The following is a 6,018-nucleotide window of genomic DNA, read 5'->3' on the forward strand; positions in this document are numbered from 1 at the left end:
AGCGCCGGGAGACAGACGAGTGCCGCGGGCTGGGCTGGAAATCTCTAGATAGTGGTGAGCTTTTTTTTCCTCCCTTTTCCTCCTCTCAAACATTTCACCTGTGCAAACGCTCCTGAGAAACTGAGTGGGATCCCACGAATGAAATTGCTGCGGCCGGAGCCGAGCGCTCCCTCCCCACCCCCAGCTCGCGCTGTTCCACGGGAGGGTTCGCGGCTGCTGCCCGCTCTCATTGTGCCACAGCGCTCCTCCTGCGAAATACTATTCACATTTCTAAACCTAACAAAACTCCTATCTGTCTAGATACCACGTAGAATTGGTTTGTTAAAAGATCCTGTTACAGAAGGTCCCTCTTTTTGTTGGTTTGTTTTGTTTTTCGGGATTTTTTTTTTTGCTAAAACCCCCAAAGAGCGAGGCAATGTCACATGCTATCTCTAGCCACTATTTATATTGGCTTAATATTTAAATCTCGTAAAAGTAATGCTTTGCTTAAATAGTCCGGAGTTTTTGCAATAAACCAGGGTGCGCAACCCAAAGTGTTTCTTTGGCATTCTTGCACTTTGCCCCAATTCCGCTCCGTTTCCCTCCAGTGTGTGGTCTTTGAGTTGTGTAAGGAAAGCTTGTACCCTCAAACAGACTTGGGGCTCTGGAATTAAAAAAAACTTCCTCAGGTTTAACGCAAATTCTTTTAAGTTTTTTTTTCTTTTCTTTTTCTTTCCTTCTTTCTCTTTTTTTTTCTTTTTTTTTTAAACATCTCTAAACCAGCCTAGGTTTCTGGATTAGGGGTAGATTATTGTTAAAAAAAAAAAGAGGAAAAATTAAAATGAAGGGAGAAAACAGGAATGATATAATTTAAGATTCTAATTGGGTTGGGACATTTCCAAATCAATTGGCTTTGTGTTAATACTACTATGATAGAGTGACAACTAGAATTCATGCAGTGAATTTTCTCACTCAGCCCAAACTCCCTCAGAACCGAATTAGTTTAATTTATTTTAGTATCTGATATGATTCTTACTTGTCTATACAGTTCATGGAAAGTTGTTTTCAAGTTTGGATTTCTTTGCATAGAATTTCTTTGCATTGTTTGAAATAAAATAATTTTGTAATTTCTCAAGTGATTCTTATTTAACAAATAGTTACATTTTCCAGCTTTAAGTTTGAAATTGTCTAGAGAAACAAATGGTAAACAGTTTGAGCCTAAAGACTAAGTTGACTTTTAAATGTTACTTATTGCTAAAATTATTTGGAATGTCTGATTTGTAATGATTAACTGATGTTTTCTCCTTACTATCCATATATTCTTTTTGAAAAAGGAAAAATTATAATAATAATGTTTTCATGATGCAAGTAGGTGATTTTTAAAGGTTTCTCACTGCTGGATGGCAGTTGTTTTGAAAGCTTGTTTAGATGCCTTTAAAATAGCAAGACTTCCTTAGCAAGTGGAAGTGAATAATTTAAGGTACTAGAAGCATGTATGTAATAAATACCAGTTATTTTAACAGCTGATTCAGATGAAAGCAAGAGAAAGGATATTAACTTATCCTCCATTGTGTCTTTTAGTTCATTATACCTACTTTGGTAAAATAGTGGGGTGCTAAAATGCAAGCAGGACAATCCCAGTTCTGGTATTTGCTTTCACATGCTCTAATGCAGTACATTTCCTATTGATAAGGAAAATAAAGTCCCTAAAGCAATCTTACCTAAATTCTTGCTGAAGTTAATTGAAGAAGCAGTTTCGAAATATTAAAATTAATTTTAAAGAATGACATTGATTCAATGTGGTTGTTAAAGAAACTCCTTTTTTTTTTGAATGTAACAAATCTGTTTTAGACTAAAACATGCACAGAAGCCATCACTTGGAGAAGTTTCTAACTGATTTATCATTTATTTTGGAAAGTCTCTGAAGTATGCTGTTGTCCAGAGCCCTTTTTCTGTTGTACTACTGGCAATTATGATGAGCAGTGCAATATTAAAAGGGCATTGGCTGGCAGAAACATGACCCCCTTTAGCAGCCCACCCTCTTCAGAGTGGGCAAACAACCCTAAAATAGATGCCTCCTCCAGTGTATTTATGCACGTGTGTGAAATAAGGTTTTATACATGTGGCAGTGGTTTTAAATAAGGAGAGAGATTCTGGGTTATACATTTTATGTGTCTGTCTATAGAAATGGGCTGGAATAATTTAAACATCCTATTTCAGACATAAGCTCCAAACATTTCTGAGAGCTTTCAAGGCATCCCATTACTTGCTTTGTTTACCAATAGCTTGTGAGTAATTAGTTACTAATTTCTACACTCTTCCATACAATATCTACACTGAATTTTTTTATTATTTCCTTTTACTTTTTCCCCTTAGAGAAACTTTCTCCTATATGTTTAAGGTGGTCCCTATCAATGTGTACAGGGATTTAAAGCTGTTGATTTGTTTCTAGGAATCTGTGGTGTTTATGCTGCAATTTTTGAGTGGTCACACACACAGATATGTGTGAGATTGAAGCACAGGCACTAGATATTTTTGTACCCAGGTCTCATCATTTTCCATAGCAAATCAAAGCACTGTGTATTTATACCATTCTATATATACACCACACCCCCCAGGCTTTTTCATCGGTATTGGTCAACCATGATAAAATCACAGCACAATTAAGAAAACTTCTGAAGGCACAGGAAAGGGTTGGCACTTTCTGTGATTTATTTAAATTGTCTAGTTCAGATTCATTGACTGACCAGTTTGGGTTTTATGGAAGTACATACATTTGGGGATACTGAATTATGTCCCTTCTTGTTTTATTCTCCATTACAGTAGAGAAATATTTTATTGTATAAAACCTTTATAACGTACCGTGCCTAGATATACTGGGCATGTAGCAGAAGACTTGAATGGTTTGTTTAACAAGCCATACTAACAGTGGTCTTTTTCTATCCCTATCCCTTTTTTTCCTCTCTTTCTGTCATTTTTTAAACTAACTTTTTGTTGTTTTCTTTTTTTTTTTTTTTTACCTTGTCTAATTACGATTGCAAATAAACTTTGTCATGCAGAGTTTTATTGGGGCTAAACATAAAAACGTTATTGTGGTTAACACTGTAATGTAACAGTCCCTTACAAAAGGATGCAGGGACAGCTGTGCAGAACGTGACAGTGGCTGCTGGTATCGCTGGCTCTGACAATGTTGCACTACTGTCTGCACAAATAAAGCAGTGCAATAATATTGTCAAAGCATTTGGTTCCAGTCCTAATACATCCTTTATGATCAGTTACTGTTGCACACCCAGCCCCTGACATTATGGCATTCTGTAGTTATTTAATGCATTTTAGTAAGGAACCAGCCCCCTACTCTGATTTCTTCCCTCCACCACAAAGGCTCAAATGAGCATTAAAATGCCAAGATCATGTAGAAAATGCTTTTAAAAAATCTCTACCCTTGTGTTTGTTTGTTTATTTTGTGTTTGGGTTGAGTGGTCTGTATGGAAATTCCTTGGGTTTTGTTCCCCGTTTTGACTGCTTCAGTGTACAAAATGGATTGCCCTTTCTGCCACTAGCTTGGGTTTGTGTCTCCAAGTTGTAAAATAAAAAGCTGGCCTATTCACATTTTAAAGCCCTCTTGTCCTCCTTCAGAGCAATCACCACCATTAAAAATATCCTGACCAGCTTTGAATATTTTCTTCCTTCTGCTCTAAAAATTAGGGATTTATGAACCTAAGGATGTTACTGTTATGTATAGAATTCATTGACTTTAATATATATCCATGCATTTACAGACAATTTAATTTTTGCTTCCTATTGACGTATTTTTTCAAGTTCCATCATATTTCACTTTTAGAGAAATTACTGTTAAGATTAAAGGAATATTGATACCTCCATTTTCATTTTAAAAAAATAGTACAAGATACCTAAACAATAATCAATAGGATTTGAAAGACAATCTGTCCCTGCACTTCCCAACAGCAACATGGAGCGAGGCTGAGAGATGCAAGGATGATGTAGGCCTAGGAACAGGAACACTGCATTCAGAATTGATCTTTAAATAACAATATGTTGGTGACTGTCACTCGCGGTGTAGTTGGAGGCAGATGTGGTATTTTTGCTTGCAGCTGCTAAGAAAGGGGTTTGGAGGGCTGGGGGATGGGACCTTCCTCTCTCTCTTTCTCTCTCTCTCTTTTTTTTTTCCTGAAGCCTTGAGCTGTTACCTTGGGAGCAAAGGGTGGGGGTGGGGAGAGCCGTCATATTGGAAATCAAATCTAGGTAAACGAGTGCTTTCAGATTGCACAGCACATCCCAAGCCAGGCCAGGCCGTGCTGGTGAGCGAGCCATGGGGAGGCAGAAAATGGAGGACCACATCCTAAGGGGGGGAGCGTGTCCCATTTTAGCCAGCTGAGGAGAAGCCGAATCCTCAATAAGGCACCCCAGTTCTCCAATGGCCGAGGGAGCAGACAAAAGACGCCTTTCCAGCCCTTCTGTTTCTGGGGTGATCTGAAGCTGTGTCCCTTTCACACCCAGAGGAGAAGGCTAAGCCTCCATGCCTGAACCAGAGGCATGGTGCTGGTGGCCCATGCGCTGCATTCCCAGGCCTCAGTGGAGGAAACTCGAGCCGCCACGGCTCCCTTTCTCTAGAGCTTTTCTTCTCATCCATCTCTGCAGTGTAGCACAGTTGCCATTTTTGTGGGTGTTAAGGAACAGGGAGGCCTATTTAGCTTTGGCACTTTCCCCTCTTCTTCCTTCTAATTCTTGATTAATGAAGAGGTAGGAAAGAGTAAAATCTCTGAGGGATTTGCTAGGGCGTGTCTTCCCCCCCTCGCCATCAATAGGAGTGTAAGAGTGACCAGAGTGGGAGCATGAAGGGCCCTTTGCTGCCCTGGCCAGGGAGAATGGGAAGGAGGGTGGACCAGTGAGGAGCTGGAAGCCACCCTGGAGCAGGGCAACGCTTTGTTCTTGTGTGTGTGTGTGTGCTCGTGTGAGCCCATCAGCGAATAGAAATAAGTGCTAGTGAAAGCCTTGGTGGGGCTGATGCTGGGCTGTAAGATGGCCTCTCAGACATGTGAGCTTGCCTTGTTTGGAGGTGGAGAAATCACAGGGGAAATAGATGCATAGTTATTTTCCTGCATGAAGTTATGTCTTTAAAAATAATATGGTCACTACGCTTCAAAACCTCCCCTGGGTGTGGGGGGAATTTGAGGCGTGTGCTACAGGGAAAGGCCTGTGTGATGACCAGGACCATATCCCGTTTGGAAAGGGAGAGGGACAACCTGAGGGCTCCTGGCTCTGGCTAGGGCAATGGAGCCCACGACCGCCCTTTGCTGAGCGCCATCTCTGTGGAAGGCAGGCCCCAGGGGTGTGAGGGGAGAGGACGGGGTTCCCTGCAGATTTGGGCCTGGGATGGAGGTTACACATTCCAAACCCTCCCTTCCCCACTTTTTCTTTTTTTTTTTTTTTAACCCTGCCTGGCTGGGGAATGTAAAAGAAAAAAAAAAAAAAAAAAAAAAAAAAAAACGCACTGGAGGAAAAAAAAAAAAGAGGGGGGATTCGGAAGCAAAGGCCCCTTCAGGAGTCTGTATTTGTGCAAGGGAAACCATTTGCATGTGTGTGGAGATGCCAGAGTTTGTCTCCAGTTGGGTCGGAGGGGGAGGGCGCGGGAGGAATGCGGGGAATCAGGTCGGGCTGCGGGGGGAAGGGCTCCGGCAGAGCCTCCATCCTGTTGTTGCATAAACTTGTTAAAAGAACCCCTCCTCTGTGGAGGCAGCACACATAGGGTATTAGTGTGGTGGAGGAGGCCAGACCTGCGCCCTGGCTACACAACCAATTGGAGCGGAAAGTGAAATCAGATGGTTTAAGTTTTCAGAGGGATTTTTTTTTTTCAGGGGGACTTTTTGAGTCATTGCATTGAGTGCTAGATCTGTGTTAAGGTCGCTCCTGCTCTGGCCGCTCCTGGGTGGTTTGGGGAAGGGAGGCGGCCGGGCGGGGGCAGGAGGTGCCGCTTCCCCTCGTGCCGTGCCCCCGGCCCCGGCTGGGCAGGCTCGGGCT

Source organism: Geospiza fortis, unplaced genomic scaffold, assembly GCF_000277835.1.
Source record: "Geospiza fortis unplaced genomic scaffold, GeoFor_1.0 scaffold408, whole genome shotgun sequence".
NCBI classification, from domain to species: Eukaryota; Metazoa; Chordata; class Aves; order Passeriformes; family Thraupidae; genus Geospiza; species Geospiza fortis.